Here is a 23571-nt window from a genome sequence, read left to right as displayed (position 1 = left end):
TGCTGTGAACTACTAAATCGCAACAGTTTAAAATAGTTGCTAACCTTAACGGAATTGAACGTTTGTGGCTCAGTAGTTTCGGTAACCGTATTTGACAGATAACTATCAGGAAAGTATGCAGGTTTCATTGCTTTACGTTTTCTTATGACACCGTGCCATTACGTAGATTATATTGTCATTTTCTTTTCCATTCAAAGTTAGAAATTCAGTGAATACTTGAATTAACGGCATGAAACGATACTTGTCATTGACATGTCGAGTTAAAAACCATATGTAGATTGATAATTGCTACGGTAAGGAGCAGAGTACCGCAGGTTGACAGCAAGGTTTGCCGAGAAACACCTCCAATTCACTATTCATTATATGCGGATCATCACCCAGCTCATTGTTTCAAGTACTCAACCATCACCTTTCAACGTCTCCAATCAAAAGAATCATTGTGCATTCGTTGAATAGTTGCTAATTTGTTTGAAATTCAGCTGCGAGAAAACCGCCATGAATATGGCATGAATCCTGACAAATCACTGTTGTCTGTCTGTCTGTCTTTCTTTCTTTCTTTCTTTCTTTCTTTCTTTCTTTCTTTCTTTCTTTCTTTCTTTCTTTCTTTCTTTCTTTCTTTCTTTCTTTCTTTCTTTCTTTCTTTCTTTCTTTCTTTCTTTCTTTCTTTCTTTCTTTCTTTCTTTCTTTCTTTCTTTCTTTCTTTCTTTCTTTCTTTCTTTCTTTCTTTTTTTCTTTCTTTCTTTCTTTCTTTCTTTCTTTCTTTCTTTCTTTCTTTCTTTCTTTCTTTCTTTCTTTCTTTTTTCTTTCTTTTTTCTTTTCTTTCTTTCTTTCTTTCTTTCTTTCCTTCCTTTCCTTTCCTTTCCTTTCCTTTCCTTTCCTTTCCTTTCCTTTCTTTCTTGCTTTCTTTCTTTCTTTCTTTCTTTCTTTCTTTCTTTCTTTCTTTCTTTCTTTCTTTCTTTCTTCTTTCTTTCTTTCTTTCTTTCTTTTTTCCTTTCTTTCTTTCTTTCCTTTCCTTTCCTTTCCTTTCCTTTCCTTTCCTTTCCTTTCCTTTCTTTCTTTCTTTCTTTCTTTCTTTCTTTCTTTCTTTCTTTCTTTCTTTCTTTCTTTCTTTCTTTCTTTCTTTCTTTCTTTCTTTCTTTCCTTCCTTCCTTGTTTCTTTCTTTCTTTCCTTCTTTCTTTCTTTCTTTCTTTCCTTCCTCTTTCTTTCTTTCTTTCTTTCTTTCTTTCTTTCTTTCTTCCTTTCCTTTCCTTTCCTTTCCTTTCCTTTCTTTCTTTCTTTCTTTCTTTTTCTTTCTTTCTTTCTTTCCTTCCTTCCTTGTTTCTTTCTTTCCTTCTTTCTTTCTTTCTTTCTTTTATGAGTGAAACCCAAAGTTTCCTTCCTTCCTTTTTTTTTTCTTTCTTTCTTTCTTTCCTTCCTTCCTTGTTTCTTTCTTTCTTTCTTTCTTTCTTTCTTTCTTTCTTTCTTTCTTTCTTTCTTTCTTTCTTTCTTTCCTTCCTTCCTTGTTTCTTTCTTTCTTTCTTTCCTTCCTTCCTTCCTTCCTTCCTTCCTTCCTTCCTTCCTTCCTTCCTTCCTTCCTTCCTTCTTTCTTTCTTTCTTTCAAAATCGAAGCAAAATAGTGCCGAAATTCATTCAAGCAAGTACTTAAGGGATGGGGTATGAACGTTTGAACAGTATTTATTGTGGGACAGTAGAGCACATCAGACATATCGAATTGCATTCTGAATACGAAGATATCAAATAATTTTGATTTTTTGAAATTCGCAATGTAATGTACATTTTATGGCAATTGATTAAAAATTGATATTTTTGATATTTAACAGTACTCGAAGTAAACTTTATAAATCTGATGACTTATAGGCCTACTTAAAGTGTATGTATAGTGGATGAAAAGCCGTCGATCAATTGAACATTTTGACCTTTCGTATTGAAGATATGGATTTTTTTTCTCCAAAAATACCAACAAAAATTAGATCTTTTGGGGAAAAAGTCCATATCTTCAATATGAAAGGTCAAAATTTTCAATTGATCGTCGGATTTTCCTCCCAGCTACATAGGGCCTACACTTTAAGAATATATCATTAGATTTATAAAATATACTTCGAGGACTGTTATATATCAAAAATGTGAAAAATATCAAATTTTAATAGTTTGTCATAAAATTTGTATTATATCGTGATTTCAAAAAATGAAATTTATTTTATATCAGAAAGACATTCTTCGTATTCAGAATGCAATTCGATATGTCCGATGTGCTCTCATGTCCCACAAAAAATACTGTCGAAACGCTCAAAACGCTCATTCCAGATCCATTAAGAATGGCAATGTATCATTACAGTTTACTCTAGAGTACACTTATTTACTACATAAACATATAAGCTAATCATTTGTTATTGGTCATAATTTGCTCTATTGTTTTGAAATTGTTAATGTGAAATTGCAAGTAACGGATGAGAATAATAATTTATCAAATCGCAAAATGATTAAAAAATTGGGTAAAAAGCTATGTTGAAAACGACTCAAATGAGTTAGATTTGCTAAAATTGAGAACTACATTTGCTAATTTGGATATTTATAAATTCTATTTCATCATCAAAGGAATAGTATGTGTCGTTAATTAACATTCAATACATATGAAATGGGTATTTCGAGTTCAATAAAACCTACGAATTTCGCAGACGATGCAATATTTTTAGTTGAGAGAGTTGGGTACACATGCTCACTAGATACATCTAATAGACCAATAGATGGCGGTATATTAGATAAGGAAATCTTCCCAGACAGTATCTGATGCTATTTGCATTCTTGTTGGCAGAAAAAAATCAAGACAATTCCATTAGTAATAACTGTGAAATAATTGTCAAAGATAGTTATAAGAACGATTGTAGCATACAACCCAGTTTTTATTCCATTTCTGTGTAATCGCAGCCTTACAGCAATTTGAAAGGTTGACCTGGGGTAAGTAAGTAGTAAGGCAACGAAAATAAAAGCCATATTCTAAGAGCAGACGGACCTTTTTTGTGCCGGCTAAAAAATTATCCTAAAATATCACCAAAATCTGACAAATCTGAAAAAACCTGAAGATTTTTTCCAAATTTGCTAAAAATGTTGAGCCAAAATTAATAAATTAACAAAATTAATAAATTTTGGCCCAAAATGACTGATTTTACATAATTTTAGCCAAATTAAAAAACAACTAAAAGAAAAAGAAAGAAAAGATGACAGTGTGTGTGCTTTAGTAGTGTACGCTCTCCACGCCCTGGCTCTCCTATGACGACAATGTGTAATAGTAGTGTAAGCTTTCCGCACCCTGGATCTCTTAAGAGGACAATATGTAATAGTAGTGTATAAGCTTTCCACACCTTGGATCTCCTAAGACGACATTGTAATAGTATTAGTAGTGTACCCTTTCCACACCCTGGCTCAAGAGGACAATGTGTAATAGTAGTGTACCTGTTTCATACCTTGGCTCTCCTAAGAGTACAATGTGTAATAGTAATGTACGCTTTCCACACCCTGGCTCTCCTAAGAGGACAATGTGTAATAGTAGTGTACGCTCTCCACGCCCTGGTTCTCCTAAGAGGACAATGTGTAATAGTAGGCCTAGTGTAAGCTTTCCACACACTGGTTCTCCTAAGAGAACACTGCCAACTATGCATACTCTGGCTATTGCATTTAAGCTTAGAACTCTGATTCAATTAATGTGTGCACAATTGATAGATTTGCACATCTGATCTTTTCAGTCACCATACTCCCTCTGTTTGTAAGCTTCCCAAGTGGACTCCTGACTTTGGATTGCGGTTTACATGCTTAACACGGCTGTCTATGGATGAGATTGTCGGATTTCTGGCCAACTAAAATTGGCCATGATGTAATGCATCTTTAAATGGATCTGGATTGTGATTGGTCGCCCAGATCTCGTTATGGTTTAAATCCTCCGGGCACCCTCCATTACCATTAATAACTACATGGTACACAACTATACCGCCCTTTGTGCTGGCGGGAACATTAAACTCTCAGTAGGCGCATGAGCGCATCTTGTACTTGCTTGCGGTTTAATTGGATTGATAAACAAGTATGATTGACAGTGTGTCTGTTAGGGACTTTGCCCGTTCAAAGTCCCGTTTAAAATCAAAGTACGATTTTTAACTCGGGCTTTCGCGATTAATAAACTGGCAGATTCTAAAATTAGAATTGTTCAGTATTGAAGTAACATTATAGTTATGCCATTATGATATGTTGCATTCAGTAATATAAGCCTACGTATACTTTACTTTTACCAGTGTTTACTGTCACAAATATAATTATATACACTTTTTCAAAACCATTTTATACTAGTACTTTGATGTAATAAATATCAGTATAATTTCGAGTTCAATTGAATGCGTTCATCATGAATAAAAACATATTTTTATTTATCAAAAATTGACTATGGCATAGCCATAGTCTATATAGTAGTGTACGCCTTCCATACCTTGTTTCTCCCAAGAGGACAATGTGTAATAGTAATGAAAGCTTCACATCCTGGCTCTCTATAAGAGGACAATGTGTAATAGTAGTGTAAGCGTTCCACACCCTGCTCCTAAGACGACAATGTGTAATAGTAGTGTAAATTTTCCACACCCTGGCTCTCCTAGTGTAAGCTTTCCACAACCTGGCTCTCCTAAGAGGACAATGTGTAATAGTAGTGTACGCTTTCCACACCCTGGCTCTCCTAAGAGGACAATGTGTAATAGTATAATGAGTAACATGGTAACTCGGTAAAAGGAATTACTGCCCCTTGAGTCCAATTTATGTCGTATATAGTGAAAACTATTCTTTTTCTGAATTATTATCACAAGACAAACATTTTGAGACCATTTAAAAAAATTCAAATTCGGACAAATGTTTAGCCCAAATATCATATTTTGACCTTTTCACTAATAACTCCAGACTGATTTGCCGTAGATAGGTCAAACTATATATATTTGCTGAATCCTTGTGACCTGAGGATATATTTTATTTTTTGACCCCTGTATAACCTATGGCCACATAATCCTTTTATTGCACAAAGGTGCCCAGCATTTTGACCTCTCAACATGTTAGGCATCAACAAGAAAAATATTCAGCTTTACAATAAAGGGGAAAGAACAAAAGGCATGTACTAGACTAAATTAAGAATATATAATGTGGAATGAGTTACAACTTTAACATGCATATAGGCTAATGAATACCAACAACTTGTAATTGTGTAATTACTTATACCGGGGTATAGTATCTGAATCCGAATACAAATCTAGCAATTTAATAAAACCATGTTCCGTACTGCCTGGGTGATCGGTAGAGCTATAAGTTGATTAAGAGCGCCATCACTGAGTAGTGGCTTTGTGAAATTCCAATCCAAGACCGGTGGGTAGTGGGGAGTTGATATTCTTGAGAGGGCACTCTATTCACGTGGTTTCTTTTCCAACGCTAAAAGATCACGAATTTTGGTGGTTTGCAAATGAAAAGTGTCCTCACTATCGATTGATTACGTAACTGTTATGAATAATTTATTAGGTTTTTCAATGCAATCGCCTAGACCCATTAATACATATTATCTGTATTCGCTACTTGCACGGTTCCGCCATTATGCACTATGTGCGGGGAGAGCCTCGAACTGGCAGCATACATGAAAGGAAGAATTATGTAACCTTACACAGAACGTTATGACTAGTTCAATTCCCATTCATGTATGCTGCCAGTTCGAGGCTCTCCCCGCACATAGTGCATAATGGCGGAACCGTGCAAGTAGCGAATACAAAGTACTTGGAATAGCAATCCGGTGAGTTCACTGAACTACGCCCTAATACTGATGGAGTTTTAATGGCGTTTAATGGCGCTAATCCTCTCCATACACATATGAACAAATACAATAGATGAAGGTCAACACGTATGACCTCCTATGTGACATGTTATATGTGATGTACAAAAACCTGAATATCATAAAGATCAGTGTTCGTTTGTGCATATGAACTGCACATTTACGTTGCTAAATATTACTCATTATATATAATGACAAATATTGATATTATGACAATACGGTATATACATTTGTATATAAAACGACTAATAGATCCTACTATCATGGCGTCAGGTCAATGTTCATCATACCCCGTATGTTTCTTAAAATTCATTCATATTTGAGACAAATTGCTGTGCCAATTTTATTGGTGCACAAGTAGATCCGTGTTTTTTTTATTTTCATTTCCTTTTAATGAAAGAATTAAGGTTTTCCACTGCACGGGGGCCACAAGGGTGATACTAATTTTAATGCTATATTTTCAAAACGAATACGTGCTCCTGGTTGGCTCTATAGCGATTTCACAGAAAAGGTATTTCTAGTGCAATGCAGCGTCGGACTCTAGCTGAGAGCGTAGCCTAAGTCATTCCGGACTCCAAAAAGGGCTCTCCATACACAAATGAACAAACACAAAGGAGGGTAGTCTCCTCCGTGACCAGCTTGATTTCGATGGAGAGGGGTCATTTGGATATGCAAATTAGGTAGTGTCGCTGCCCTGGTAGTACGGTGCGATGATGATTCAATGTACATACTGCAGTTACTGTCCGTTTTCCTATACACAATACACAGTGCTCTCACCATTGACGCGTGACCTCTACAAATGATGTATGTTGGAAGAATGGGCACTTGCCTAGTTAACATCACTGTGTGAAAAATAACCAGCCAATATTTAACTTATTCTCCAAACTTCTAGCAAATATATTTCTCTAACATGACCTAAAATTACAGCTAGGTTAGATGTTCAGAAATAGTCGCACTTTTGTAAAATATGAGTGAGGGCAAGGCATAGCTAGCCAACTCCCCGTGTCAATTGAATGGAGATTTGACCGAAAATATTGGTATCGGACCGCTCACTTCTGAAGGATGCCAGAAAAAAACGGTACAAGCTACATTTAAACTATTCTCTGGCAATCATCATGATGAGTTTCTTATATAGTAGGCCTATGCCGAAATTGGGTACTGTAGGTGATTGACAAAGGGTCGCACTTTAGGAAGGATATGTAAACGACAGATAACACCAAAAATATGAAGAAATTATTTCCAAACCGTGTTAAGTCAACAATCATTATGTTGCTCATTTTCAAGAATGCTGGTTAGGCCGTATAAAATTAATGTTTTGGTTCTCGTCCAGAGGATTGTTTTTTTTTTTTCCAATGTAAAATTAGCATTGTCAGTAGTTTTCGGTCTTCTCCAACAGTGCTCGAAGAAACGATGAGGCCCTTTTTTTTTTTTTTTTCAAATGTGAGATTCTGAGGGATAAACCCCTAGGGTACCACAAAAAGACTTGGAAGTGATGCTTGTTCTCTAATAAACTTATTTATATGTATGAAGATTTCATAAATCATTCCAAAGTCTAAAAAATTGAAAAATCTAAAAAATCAAAAAAATCTGACAAATCCCAGAAATTGAGGAGGGAGGGACGAGAACCAAAATATTAATTTTACACGGCCTTAACAAAAAGCAGGCCATTGTCTCATTTCGTGAACAAAGGTCCACAACCATTGTTTCCTTGCGTTTCCTTTATAATCGGTTACCCAACTGAAGCTGTATTATAGCAGCTCATTGCTATATCGCACATATAAAACAGACACATGTGCACAGCCAGAGAAGATCCGATTTAATCAGTTGAGCTGTTTCAATGAGTGTTATCTTGGTTTAATAGCTTTTAATGGGGTTTAAGTCCTGCAAAGGTCGAGGTGAATTCTACTGTAGACATGACTGCATCATGATAGGTCTCCCACCTTTGCAATTTTTGTGGGACCTGAGAGCACATCAGACACACCACATTGCATTCTGAATACGAGAGATATCCTTCTGATATCAAGTTATCAAATGATTGTGATTTTGAAATTTTATTGCAAATTATTAAAAATAGACATTTTTGACACTGCTCCAAACTTTATAAATCTAATGCTGTGTATGTACTTAAAGTGTACCGTAGCTAAAAGGAAAATGTGACCGTTCTTATTAAAGATACACATGTATGTGAAGTTTCTCAAAAGACCTACAAATATTAGGTCATGTATTTTAAAAGCCTATTTATTCACCAACCTTTGCTCAAGAACAAATGATAATGATACAAACTGATGCATGATTGAACCACCTTTTGTACCTTGTTCTCAAAATCGCAAAAAATGACGTAGGCAATTACCGCAGTAGCCCAGCAAACACAAAATGTTTTACACAAAAGGTTTCAATGTCGGGTTATATAAAGGGTATTTTAATAAAAAACGTTTTAATAACATTCATAAAACATTTTTAACGTGATGCAAAACATTTTAACAAAATATTATTTAACTGTTGACAAAATATTTTGCAATGATTGTTGCCCAACATATTTTACAATAACGTTTTAAAAACGTATTTATGATCTTTATATAACCCGACATTTAAATATTATTACATGTAAAACGTTTTGAATAATGGTTTTAGGAACATGTTTGTGTTTACTGGGAGGGTAACGATATACAAAATCTACCATTGTGCACTTTATACGATGGAAGATTTTGTTTATCGTCACCCTACTACGATAAAAATATTTTGCCTATGTCATTTTTTTTGTACAATGGTGGGTTTTGTATCTAGGGTCTTTGATATTGCCCAATAAAATTGAACATGTACGGGCCGCTTTACCGACGACTCCAGGTTATTCAACGTTCTTTGTAATTTGCAGGGGCGTAACTAGACCTGACCTTCGGGGGGTGGGGGCAAGATTAAAAACATTTCCCAACTTCTGATCAAAAGTTATAGCATTTATGTTCAAGTGACCACTCGCACCGCGAGCGGCGAGCGGTCCATGGGGCGAAGCTTCTGGTTTTTGCATATTATAGGCCTAAGCTAAAAAATCAGCGTTTTAGAGTACAAATGTCACAATGAAAGAAGTCTTCTTTCCCCTTTCTCTTCTCCCTTTCCCTTTTTACTTCCCTTTTTCTTTTCTTCTTCCCTCTTTTTCTTTCCTTTTCTCTCCTTCCATCCCCTTTCCTCTTCTTATATTTTTTCTCTCTTCCCCTTTTTCTCTCCTTCCCCCTTCCCTACTTTTTGCTCTTCTTCCCAGTTTTTTTTGTGTCGGGGGGCAGCCTGCCCCACCCTCCCCATTGGTTACGCCCCTGGAAATTTGGCATACCTCAAATATATTAAATACAGAAATGCTTCTCTGGTCTAAACTGGGGTAGGGGTACTATTTATGTCCCGCTGACCGGCTCCAAGAATGAGTTTACTGGGACATATACGCGCGTGATAAATGTGCAATTTTAATGTTAAAACGGTGTTAATTTTTGGTCTAAAACAGACAGGAGGAAGACCACATGTCGGTCAATTTTATCCAGGAGTTTCGAGCGAGGGGAAACGTTTTATGTTTTATTTACATTGCATGATTGTGATAAGTCATTGTTTGAATTGAACCGACCTCTGTAATTCTGTAAACATGGTAAAATCAACAGCATAATTTGCACAACTTAAAGTCAAAAGAGGGCAGCATGCAGCATTTCACTACGGTGAGTCACATCAGCAAGCAATAATATTTCAAACGGTGCTCTTTGCTGCTGCGTACAGACGAAACTTGCCAAAAAGGTAGGAGGAATTCCGGAAATTTGACGCACCATCTGCCAAAATATTTATCGGAGACTGCAGCGAAAGAAGTGTATTAGTGAAAAAATGTAAGTTTAGTTCAAGCCATATTTGTAACTAAAAGTCGTTGACCAGAGCAGAATCATGATCATTGTTAATCATCCCTAAAACGTTTACTGTTATTTCTCCACGCTTGGGTACCTTAAGAATAAATATAAATAGCCCTAAATAAAATGGTAAAAGGCGAAACAGTGAGAGGCTTTACTAACTTATGGCCCGTCAGTCAGAAAATAGGTAGAAAGCCCGCTACCCAGAATTCTGACTAGTCGGCTGTTTTTTTGATCTCCTAACTATAACATTTTTTTCTGAATGAATATTGAGTAGGCCTATTCTGATAAAGGAGCCTTTTGAGTTCGGGAAAATTAAGATATTTCATGGGAAAATTTCAAAATTATGTCAATGACAATTAGATGCCTTTATTTTTTAATAATCATTCCCCATACCTTTTTTTCATTTTCCTGGATGGATGTTTCGACAAGATGTAGAATAGTTTGTGGCCGTACTGGTTTAGGCCCATTTTTTGTCCGAGTAATATTTTCAAGTTGGCAAATTGAGGAAGAGAGTATTGTCGAAATGGTAGCTAGTTGACGAATTGATGACCATCTCTCTTAAATTGACCGATTGAATATTCAATCGAAAAGATTGATTTTCAATCCCGCCATCTCAAATTGGGCACAAATCGTTTTTGGCTGTATATTCAGTCGGGTGATTTGTATTTTTCAAACCTTTTTTCAATCAAAAGGAGTGATTCTCAATCTTTTAGTTATTAAAGTTAGGGATAAATCTTTTTCGATTGAATTTTCAGTAGAAATAATTGATTTTCATTGTTTTTCAATCTTTTGCAGTCCCAAATTAGGGACAAGTTCTTTCCAGTTGAAAAAAAAAACGATTGAAAATGTTCACTCTATGTTCACTCTAAAACAGTTTTAAGGTGGCACACAGGATCACTCAAAGTGGGAAATGTTAGACATTGTTTTGTATTGTAGCTTTAAACGTAATGATGATAAGTACATAAAAGTACACATTTTCAAAAAGGAAATGACGCAAGCTAAGCTAAGTCAGCGTCAATAAAATTGCGACCCCCCTATTTCGGCAACAAAAATTGTATGAACCCAGTCAATCCACCCCCCCAACCACCGAAATGATGATAAGTACATAGGCCTAAAAGTACACATTTTCAAAAAGGAAATGACGCATCCAAGCTAAGCTAAGTCAGCGTCAATAAAATTGCGACCCCCCCCTATTTCGGCAACAAAAATTGTATGAACCCAGTCAATCCACCCCCCCCCCTAACCACCGATACACCTTACCCCTTAAACAGGCTAAAATTGTATTGAAATCAGTCTTTTTGAATAAATAAACACACTATCTGTGGTCATCTTATGACACCCTTTTTTTCTTTCCAAATATTTATGACCCAAAGACCCACCACCTCAATATTCCGGGGGAACATACGCACCAAAATTTTTGATGTCCCCCCCCCGGGTTCCACCCAGACCGACCGGAAACAGCGAACTATTACACGTTTTTAGCTTTCAACCTAAGGTAAATTTACTGCAATCGCGCCAGGTGCCCTCCCAGTTAGAAGAATAGTATACATAGCGCCCTCAATAGTGCAATAATATCAGCAGCCAGAAAAGTCATGGTGGTGCACTTGTCAGAAGATGTTCCTATTCTTTGCAAGTTTTAAGATGAAATTCAAGTTTACATCTGGAGTAGCACCATTCTCTTGATTCAATACAAGCGAAGGTAGGTCAAAGAGGCCATTAAGGTTATACAAAATCTGTCATGGCTTTGTCAGCTCAAAAAATATATTATCATCTTACACGTAAGAAAACATGCATACCAATCATGTGAAATAAAAAAATATTAAAAAAAGTGTAAAATGACCATTTTAGCTTATTTTGTCACCTTCAGTCATCTCCTATTGTTAAATTTGTTTACCGATGCTTGGTAACAAATTTGATTGACAGGCAATAGCTTGTCATCTGTCATGCGCAACACAATTATCTCTATAAAACATACTATAAAGATGTCAGCCTCATGCAATTAAACTGATCACCAGTTGCAAGCTCGACCCAAGACGCACTCGACCTAAAAGACACTGCCCTGTTGTAATGTAGCCAGAAAAAAACCCCGACCGGCCCGGTCAATATTTTTTGAGGCATGTGATTGATTGGGTGGGAGTGGGGCACCCAGGGGAGTCGGTGGGGGAACATCCCCCACAGATAATTTTCAGGAATACATGGGAACAGCAAAGAGTCCTTAAAACCGGGCCTTAAAATGACTAAAAATGAGATAAAAAATTTACAAATTGGGATAAAAATTTGTCTTTTCGGCCTATCTATCCCTCACACTAAAATCCTGGCCAATAACGGGCTGTGCTGGAGTTTGATTGACTGAATAGTTTCGTGTAAGCGTTTCACATTCATGTTTTATATAGCACGAACGGCCGACGGGCTTGCGTTTCAAGATGTATTTGTTTGTAGGGCTCTGTTTAGTTAGTTCGTTGGGGTGGGCGTTTCATGTTTATTTTGTTTGTTTTAGCAGAGAAAATGGGGACATCTAAAGGCTGTGCATGCAATAATTATGAGCCCTGGGGGAGGGTAAAATTAGGGGGGGGGGGCAAGAAATTTTTGGCGAGCCGAAAGGCGTTGGGAAGCAAATTTTTGGCCGGCCGAGAGGAGGGGCAAGTGATTTTTGGCACACATTCTTGGGACGCCTTTTAAATAAAACACTCTAAACATGCTTAGGAAAACCGTACGGAAAAGCTTAAATATGCAAATTTTCCTTCACGCTGCACTCGCAACATGTATAAAGACCATTTAAAGTTTGTAAATTGAGATCCCAAAATTTGGCATGTGCAGGGGGGGCAACGATTTTTGGCGGGCCGAGATATAAGGGGGGGGCAAGCGATTTTTGGCGGGCAGGGGGGGGTATTCTGCATGTACATTAGTTTCTCCTCTCCCCCGTGTGGGCCCCCTCCCACATACCCGAAGAGGATGAGGGGTCAAAAATTTGATGAATTATTGTTTTATATTGCGCATTATATATATCAAATTTCCGGATCTGAGAAAATCTCGAATTTTAAAATGAAAATTCCTTAGAACCCTGACTGGATGACTCGGCTAGATAATGGTACTCATTTAACATGCATCGTGGCCAAATCAAAGTTTTATATTATTGAGAACACCATTTCATGCCAAAAATTGATGAATTTTAGTCCATTATATAATTATCGGACCAGCATGCCACTGATTGCTGTCGGGTTTTGCGTTCAAAAACTCATCTCTTTTTCCTCAATGAATATTATCCTAGTAATAAGTATGCAATGTGTATTAATGAACGATGACGTTTGAGATGATGCTGCATGGACTGATGCCGTATAGGCCTAGATGTATACCATGTATATTCTAAGATCAAGTCATGTTTAAGTCTAAATGGAAGCAAACTTAGGTCAAAGGTTTGATGTGGACCTTTTAGCTGTGGGGTGGGGGAGGTTGGGTGGGGGTGAGTGAGTGTGTGTATGTATTTCCCTTGGGATATAGGCCTACTATTCAAGTCCCAATTTGTAGCGACACTCTGTATGTTTAACATACCGAATTTTACAAATTACTCTTATATATCATACAATGTATTCTTCATGCATTACTACCCCATGTGGGCCCCTCCCACATCCCGACGGGGGGGAACAATTTGATGAATCATTGTTTTTATATTGCGCATTATAAGCCTATACTATCAATTTCAGTCATGTAGGCCATGTTTAATATTATATTAGGTCAAAAAAAACTTTGAAGAATGTCTCTCATGTACAAAAGTATAGGAAACTGAACATTTAAAACCACCTTGAAGGAATCATTTTTTTTTCTTCAAAAAAGTCTAAAACACTCAGGTTTTTATGTCAAAAATGGTCTCTTTTGGGGTGCTAAATCTGCTAAAATGCTTGTCGTCTTGAAATTTTAACTAAAAGCACACTGAACGTGAAGGCCCAGGATGGGGTGCCGGTTGCTGGGGTTGGGTGGGGGAGGCAGTGGATACCAAGCACAATGTTTAATTATTGCCTTATTTTTCTGCTTCAACATCAGCCATATTGGTCATCATCAGGTCATGTAATAAAACCAAAAAACTTTTTTTAAGAGTGTCTCCTGTGCATAAAAGTATAGGAAACTCGAACCTTTAAAGCATGTTTTCTGGAAGAAGGAAGCACTTGTTATTAAAAGTGTAGAACAAGCCAGGAGCTTTGAAATGTTCTTTTTAATAACCTCTGAAATGTCCTTTCCTGTGTTGCGAAATGTGCAGAAACCATCTGGCTTAGGGCCCTTGAGCGGGCCCTGAACCCCCGGCCGTGCTGGGAGAGTTACACTCGCTACGCTCGCTACATGATTTGCAAGTTCAGAATTTTTGGGGTCAGTCTGTGCATCTCTGAATTTTGTAACAATCCAAAAAGTTGAGGGGTCTCATTTTTTTCAACACCCCCTTAATTGTTGGACTGGGATTGACAAGCCAGTATATAAGCGCCGAGTATTTTGGTCCATTTTTAATATCATTAAAACTTTTGCTCCATTTGTGCGAATTTGTTCCAGCAAAATCATTTTGATAGTAGGTCATCAAGACACAGGTTTTGCAATTTGAGGCCCTGCACTGGTAGCCTACCCCCCCCCCGTTTTCGAGGCTCACATTCCCCCTCAGACCCTGCCTCAGACACCCTCCCGATGGTCGCGCTATTCCTGAATCCGCCACTGCCCTCTCGGCCTACTAAATAGGCCTCCATATTGAGGCCTATTTCACAACCCATTAGGTATATAGGCCTATTAGGCCTAGTTTTCATGTGTTTTTTTTCTCGTGCATTACTTTTATGTATTTTATAGGGGGCTGTGAAGTTTTCTTTGGAAGGGGGGGCTCAAATTTACTAAAAGTCAGCGCCAATAAAATTGCGCCCCCCCTTCCCGGCCACCACCGATACACCTTACCCTTAAAGGTCCGTAACCCGATCGACAGCATCATCCCCCGATTTTTTCATTGTTGATGAGGTTTTGGTATCACATAATAGCTACTATTTTTCTCATTACTATCCTGAAATTTGACGCTCCAAGTCGATGTATTTCCGGAGAAATCATGAATCACAGCGGTTTTTACAGGTTACCAGTTTGTAAACAATGGTAAATACTGTGGATTTCTGGGAGGGAATTATGAACGAAATATCAGTCTCCACAACAGCTACTTTGGTTTCGCGTCATACACATTCTGTGAAAAAAGCGAACCACACTAACTGCTGAGGAGACGCGTCTAGACGGTGCGCCGTATTTAGTTATGAAAACGGCAGCGATTATCGTGGTGTAATAAATAGCTCAATTGACTAGCGCGTTTGTTTTTACCCGCGAGGTACCCGGTTCAAAACCCGGTATCGGAAGGTTTTTTTCCTCTCCATTTTACCCAAACTTTTTTATATTCATTTGAAATGTACATATTGCAAGGGAAATATATTTTGTTTCCTTTTTTCTGAAACGGTACGAAAAAAAAAATTTCCATTCAATACGGACAGGGCATTGTACAGCATGTCAGCATTCGTCATTGCCTGCCCAGAATGCAATTCACGTATACCAAGGTATTGGATTGCAAATTTGGCTATTTATTCACATTTATGCCTACGCTGAAAATGCTCTCGTTTTTTCACAAAGCAGCATAAAGGAGGCGATATTTGATATTATTATGTAATTTTAAAGACAATCCATATCCAAAATCAATAGGGTTACCCCCTTTAACAGGCTAAAATTGTATTGAAATCGGTCCTTTTAAAGGGGCACTTCGTGATCCACAGCCTCATCCCCACTTTTCTCAAAAAAGTTGAGATTTTTATATCACTGGAATACTCTGGCTACATAATGTTTATGTACAAAAAATTTCTTGCAGATTAATTCGTTTAGCAAAGATATCGCGAAATTTGAATTTCGTTCTGGTGCACCAGAACGAAATTACAACGTATTGTCTATGGAGCAGTGTAATACACATAATCATGCATAACTCGCAAACGCAAAATCGGAATCAACTGAAATTTTGGGAATATGCTTTTTTCGTGGATATGTACTGAAAAATGTCATAAAAAGAGGATGCTAGGATCACGAAATACTCCTTTAAATGAAATAAACACACTATCTGTAGTCATCTTGTGACTCAGATTCTCTACATTTGGTCATTACAAATTTTATGACCCCCCTATTTTTCCAAAAATTTACTAACCCCCCCCCGTATATTTGGACCCCCCCCCGAAGAAAATGCCAGCCCCTTAACATTTTTTTAAAGATTGGTTTTAGGCCTATTTATTTTTTTATTTTATTTTTTTATTTACGGTATACTATTTAGCCCTATTAGATTTCATATTGTAGGCCCTATGGATTAATTATATATTTTCTGAGAGAAAGAGAGAGAGAGAGAGAGAAATAGAGGGGAAAGCAAGAGGGACTGAAGGAGAGTGCGGGAGAGGAAGAAATGGCAAAGAAAATTGGACACAGTTGTTTGACATAGCGGGTCAAATTGAAATAAGGCCGAGTTGCCACAGGGCCGGCCCTCACAGGAACAACGTGAGTGACCTTGTGACCTCTCTTCGGAAATCAACACACGCTGAACTTACACCACATTTCGCCATAATTCATTCTAGAAACGCTTGCTGTTAGAATAAGAAAAATTTTAATGCTAAATTATTGCACATTCTAGGGAAGCGTGGTGACTGTTTTGAAATAACCGAGTGAGAGGGTTTTCAAGAAAATATTTTTCCTGTCAAAACTGAAGCATCCTCTGTATAAAAGAAAATATGAATATTAACTGCACATCATATATAACTATTCGTGATACCCAATTGTGGCATATTTGAGGTCGTTTATGAAGCAGAGAATTTTATTTAAATTTTATATACGCCAAAATATTTTTTTAATTGAGCAAGAATAAGGATAGAAAAAACGTTAACAAAACTATGTATAAATAACATTAGACCCGGCAAAAGATTACTGTTTCGTTTTTATGGTATTCTAATCTGTAATTTCCCGAAGAAACATTTGGGGTCTAAAATGGATTTTTTATGTAATTGATAAAAACATCGAACGTGTATACAAGAAAAATGGTAGGTTTTTCTCTATAGTATTTTACTGACCATGGAAATGTACTGAGACACAAGCACGTGTCAAAATCGATATAATGTATTGTCCATATAGACGCCCAGTTATCATGCTTATCGTTGATTTTTTTGTATAAAACACGCAGTTAACAACAATTGAGCGCTAATAATACACATAAATGTTTTTATTTGAAATATAATTCCAAAATATGGTACGTTTTCTGCCTTTGCTTGTCACGTGGTAGGCCTATGTTGAAGTTGCGATTATATCTTCGAATAAGTTCCAAATGAATTCCAACAAGACAAGTAGCCGAGTGGTCTAAGGCGCTGATGGGTTTGTAGTGTGTCCAAAGCAGTCCGCCGCCGTGAGTTCGAACCCCGCCTCCGCCAAACTTTAATGAAGTAAAATTAAAATTGAAATTTTACTTTTAAAAAATTTCATATTGGGGAAATGTTACTGGCAGAATTTATGTATGGCGTGGAGTGGTGTGCGCTGAACTGAATGTGAATTCAAATCAAGTGTCCCGAGGATAAATATTTAGAAATTTTGGCATCTTTGGACAAAATTGGAAAGAAGTAAGTTAGTATTTAGAATGTAACGCTATTCATTAATCGTCATGTCCATTTTGACATCAATAGAATGAAAGATATTGATAAAAGAGCGATTTTGTCGTCATGTATTTAATGGATTGGCCGTAACTCGATAATTGAAAACCTTCACAAAATGACAGGGAGTGTGCCTAAACGCCCGGATATTTCATTTTGGTGAATCCTGGTAACACTAGCATACCACATATGTTATGGTAAGGTATCATAGAAATAATGTAGCTAAGAATTCTGGCGATAATATCATACACAAAAACAATATTATTGTTGCAAAAATGACAACAAGTGGTACCAGATTCCATGCAAATTTTGTCATTGCTTAAGCTTATAAAATTAAATCAACGCAACCTTTATACAGGCTGAATAGCGACATTATTTTGTTGAACTGTTTATTATCTGTAGCCAAATTAAAAGCAAAATCGGGGCATGCATCACTAACTTATGGCCTCTGTCACAAAAAATCTTCATGCTCATGTGACGTGAACAAAATTGAAACACTGACAAAGTCATTTGTGTATGAGCTAGATTAATAAATAATAATTAATAATAATGCTTAGAAAGTTAGCTTCGAGATGACCTATGATTTTTAGGTCTACGATGTTTATTTTCTGGAGAAAAAAATTGGTTTAGGTGGCTACGTACAGCCCAGATTAGGATGAGAACCATAGAAATTTAGCGTAACCTTAAGCAGTTTAACATTGTACATATAATTAATGTAAAATTGTATGCTCCATCCCCAAGCATCATCTGATCATAGCACTGCTAGCCAGTAGCCACACAATCATGTGGTGTGTGATCGTCGACAAGGCAGGCAATGCGCCGGGGCAATGCGTAGAGCTAGACTATAGGCCCTAATAAAGTCAAAGCCCACAAAAGACAATGATCAAAAGAGCAACTATAATACGTACATGTACATGCTACAATCAATGTACACAGTCATAATAATTAGCCCGGCTTATTGTGATCCTGATTATGCACATTATCATGATTATTGTGAGTCAAAATACTATTCGACTGTAACAGCACTCAACATGGCGGACCATATGAAGACCCGGGGTATGGAGATATCTTTGAAGAGGAGAGAAGGGATGAAACAAACAAGAGGGGCTAGGGAGTCACTTCCTTCAAAGAAACCTTTACAAATAGGGCCTACACCTGGTGTTGGTGGTTACCGTTTGTATTTTCATAGAATACTTGAGCTGGAGAAGGGTCGAGCCGACTCTTTATGGCTGCATTAGAATTCTCTTTAATGTTATGGTTCTCGTCCCCTCCTTCCTCAATTTCTGGGATTTGTCAGATTTTTTAGACTTTGGAATACTGTAGGAAAGCTTTATACATGTAAATAAGTGTACTATTAGCAGTGGCGTAACTAGACATTTTCATTTGGGGGGAGCAAAACATACTAAATGAGGGGCAGACATAGTTCATGCTGTTTGGGTTTGTAGGCGAGTAAACACCCTCGACATCGGGGGGGGGGTCTGAGGAGTCTTGGGATCTGTTTGGAATGTGCCCCCGGAACAGTGGCGTAATTTCTTTTTTAAATGGGGGATGGGGTTAGAAAACTTGTCTTCAAATATGGTGATCTAGCAGTTTTTGGCGACAAAAGAAGTTTGTAGTACAAATGCTCGCGAAGCGCGCGAAACTTTTTGAAGCTAAACTGGTGACATATGGTACAAAAGTGGAATAAATGCGCGCGAAGCGCACATATTAGGGTTTATAGGTTAAAATGGCCAAATATGAGGTTAATTAATAACTCTCAGAAGGAGGCTTAGGCTACTTTACCTTCTTTCATGGGGGGAGCAGGGGGCAAGTGTTCAGATCGGGGGGCGCCACTGTTTATTAGAGAACATGGCACAGCGTCATCTACGTGTCAAAAATTGCCGTGATAGTACGGCGAATCCTCTCGGTTTTCAAAAGCTACGCATGGCGATTTTGTTCGAGATATGCCGAGCGACTCAGGCTTGGTATACAATTTACACGATATGAGATACCTCAGAGTTTCTATTCTACACGTTTTTACGATTTGCGCCTACTCAGTACCCCATATGGTGTTGCCATTACAAGAAAATTCGATTTGTTGTCAGGTAAAACCCAGGTTTTGTTTTCAATACACTAACTGGAAATTCAATACACTAATAGGCGATTGCTGTTGTCGTTATACGCATATAGTTTACTGCATTTTATACATTACGATTTTTAAATCGTCCATTAAAATTGTGATATATTCAACTGTTTGGGAATTAAAATCAGATCCACGTGCTCTATAGAATATTAAATCACAAGTCTATAATACAATGCACTATATCGAGACACTATGCAACTTTCTTTATCTGCGTCAATAATAGAATATTGATTTTTATCGAATTGAATACATCTCTACATTTTGAGTTTGTACTTCAGCACTGAGCGATCTAGCGATCGATTGCTACTTTTCTTGCGTTCGGTGAAATACCAATCGCCCGTCGCTCACCAACGGAGTATTAAGTTGCAGGGAAAAAATCTTTATAATACATGGTGTCGACACTGTGCATGGATCACTTCCCAGACTTTTTATGGTACTTTTTAGGGGGTTTATCCCCCAGAATCTCACATTCGAAAAGTCGGGGAAAACGAAAGTCGGGGAAAATGATCCCTGACACTTGGGGAGTATGATACCGCAAAGGTCATCCAATGTCAAGGGTCAGGTCAAATTTAAAGTTGCTCTAATCGGGCTGTAACTTGCAGAAAATGATCCCTGACACGTAGGGAGTATGAAACCGTAAATGTCATAGGTCAAAGGTCAGGTCAAATGTAAAGTTGCTCCAATTGAGCTGTAACTCGGGGAAAATGATTGCTAATACTTAGGGAGTATGAAACCACAAAAGTCATCTGAGGTCAAAGGTCAGGTCAAATTTAAAATTGCTCTCAGTTCTCAGTCTAACTGAATCAGGACCCGATTCTAAATCATCCACCAACTCCAATCACTCATACGCTTATTATACTTGGGAACTTTTGTATTACTGAAAAAAAATTCTACAATGCGAGAACACAAAAACAATAGAGTGAGTAATCGCGGCCGGTGTTTGGATTAACGAGCCATGGTCTGGGAATATTCTTCATTAAAAAATTATATTTTTGTCTACCTCTGCAAGAAATATCAAAATCAAGGACTAATTCTTCAAACAGTCTAAAATCAGGGAGGGAGAGGATGATTAAGAAAGTCATTAACAAACAAAATACCATTGTCACACCAATCTTAACTGCACTTTCTCTATATTACCATGTTCTAAGCGAATCAGCTAATTGAGTACACTGTAAATCATTTAACACTCTTTCAGGAGCAAGAATGCCACAGCAAATCACCAAATGGATCAATTTTTGTTATTAAACGCAAATGATTTCCATGATGACACATACTCATTGTCAAGCAAAAGTTTAACCCAAGTCATTTTCTGTGCAACAGCATAATTATACGGGTCAATCATAAGGCCAAATAAAGAATAATAGCCTAATAATCATTGCAAACGCATTTTCTTTTTACTCTATCATCACCTCATTCCAAATAAGTTTGAGAAATAATTTATTAAGTTGTTTAAAAAATGGAATTTTGACAGACAAAACATAAAATAGAAATAAAAGTTGAGGCAGGAGAATGGACTTAATAACACAAATTTTTCCTATAATTGAAAGATTTCTAGCACGCCAACAATTTAAGGTACCCTCAATTTGTTTAATTAAGCTTTACCTTATATTATGAGATCAAACATGAACTCGTATGTAAGGAGAAATGGATACCAAGTGTTTTAAAAATGGGTTTGTTTTCCAAGAAAGACCCCCGGACAACGGGAAATGTAAAGAACCCTTTTTAGCACCAATCCAGAGTGCTTCTGATTTTGATAAATTAATCTTACAACTGGAACAACTAGAAAATGTATCTAAAGTCGCAAACAAATTAAATAAAATTTTTTTGAATCCTGACGAATTGAAATGGCCATTGTTTCAATTACCAAAGGAAATAAATAGGGGGAGATTGGGCAACCCTGAAATATCCCATTATTTAAGCTTTTGAAAGGAACCCATTGTTTAACACATAGGGGGGCTAACTTTTCCTATCAGTGTAGAGAGTTCTAACCCATGTAACCAATGTATCCCCAAAAAATAAAAATTGATGATTGACCGAATCAAAAGCTTTCTCTATATCCAAGAGAAGAATTGCACCTGGGATTTTATTATATTCAGTGTGTTCAATAACATCCAAAATCAATCTAATGTTACCAATATTTCTACCTTTCAGAAACCCAGATTGATCTGGGTCAATCAGACTCGATAAAATTGTTTTTTAAAATAACAAAAGTTAACCTGTTTGCAAACGTTTTAGCAATAAGTTTATAGTCAACTGTCAACAAAGAAATATATAGGCCTATAATTTTTTTTTATACAGAAAGGGTCCTTACCCGGGTCCTTATCTTTCTTTGGAAGCAAAGTATATCATTCCTTTGAGACGGTGACATGAGACCATTGTTCAAAGAATAATTATACGAATTCATCAACATATGAAGAGCTTTGTTGCAAAACCCCTTACATCCACTTTTGACTTTTTGAGAATAAAAATTCCCTTTAAAAGGAAAGCCAGCCTCAATGTAGAAGAGGTCTTGTAATTAGTTTTGGTCAATGTGAAAGGCATTTTAGGATCACGCTTACATCTACATGACAGTCCACCAAACCATCAACGATGAGAACATGCACACTGAAACAGCAGAAAACATTAATTCCTAATCTCATGTCAACTCTTTTAATTCATTACATGTACTCCAAATTGTTCTGGTCTGTTTGTTTTGTTGTTGTTGTTGTTGTTGTTGTCGTTGGTTTTTTTTTGTCTTTTCAGCTTTTTACCCACGATATCTCAATTTCCAATTTTGTAATACCAGAACTTACGAACTCAATATCTTCGCTTAGGTATGTCCGATTTCACTGCTTTCGATATATACACTGCCGGTTTGAGTTAACTTACATGTACATTTTATTTTAAAATAACTTAATTAATTCGCAATGTATAGTTTAAGCCTACTATATTATAATAGATAGTGGCCAGCACATTTATAAAGGACTGGTTACTCACTACAATCTTCACTCTTAAACTGTGTTTTTCTGAATGTGCTGATCATGTTGATTGCTAGTCGGAAACTCCTGCGAAGCTATGGACATGGCATCTTACATACTCCATTCTATAACAGTCTGCCTAGTGCCTTGTGTGTTTTCTCTTCAATCATTTTGTTGAATGTAATTTTATGAATCAAATAGTTATGTGTCATTTTATTTATAATAAAGAAGTTATTAAATTAATAAAGTAAGACAATTTATTTATCTATAAGTGCATGTCAAATGGGGTACATTGTTCAATACTATATGCATAAATTATGCCCATATTATAGCTAGGCCCTAAAAACTTTATTTTGCATCGGATTTTTCCGTTGAAAAGACAAAACTGATGTTTATGATAGCAACCATTTCATCAATAACATTTTGAGTCATTTTTATCCATAAAACGACACAGGATATGATAGATAACTACTTTCACATCAATATGGTCCATATGATCACAGATTGTTGAGAATCTGTGATATGATCCGGGGATATGATGAAGATTTTGATTCTATAGATCTGTTATCAACATGATATCACGCTGTTCAGTGGTCAAGGAGTAAGGACCCCGGTCAAGGACACTGATATGACATCATAGGTGATGTCAGATTTTCTTCTGCTGACCATATGATGCTATATATATTAACTATTATTGTTACATTTAGGCCTTTAAACTTTTAAAGTCATAATTAATTAGTTCAAACATAACTTTGGTAATACTCACTCGTTTTCGTTCGTTGAAACGGCAAAACATACTTACTTTTCCTAACAAATCGAATTAAAATATTTAAAAAAAAATTTAACCACAAAAAGTAAAAAAAAAAATCATTCCAATACCACTAAAATATAATCTCTTGAGTAAACTGACCCCAAACCTGAAACAGGTACCAGCCCCGAATGGGCTGGCGAAAACAGCTTTTTTTAATTGTGCAAGTATTACTTGTTCGATTTGATTCAATTTGGGATTGGATAAAGTGTTGATGAATAGAAACTAAAAGAATAGGTTTGGGACAATTTTCAAGGCTTCCTATTTATTTTATTATTTATTTTATATCGCACCTTTTGTGG

Source organism: Amphiura filiformis, chromosome 5 (genome assembly GCF_039555335.1).
Source record: "Amphiura filiformis chromosome 5, Afil_fr2py, whole genome shotgun sequence".
NCBI lineage: Eukaryota > Metazoa > Echinodermata > Ophiuroidea > Amphilepidida > Amphiuridae > Amphiura > Amphiura filiformis.
This window is presented reverse-complemented; position numbering follows the sequence as displayed.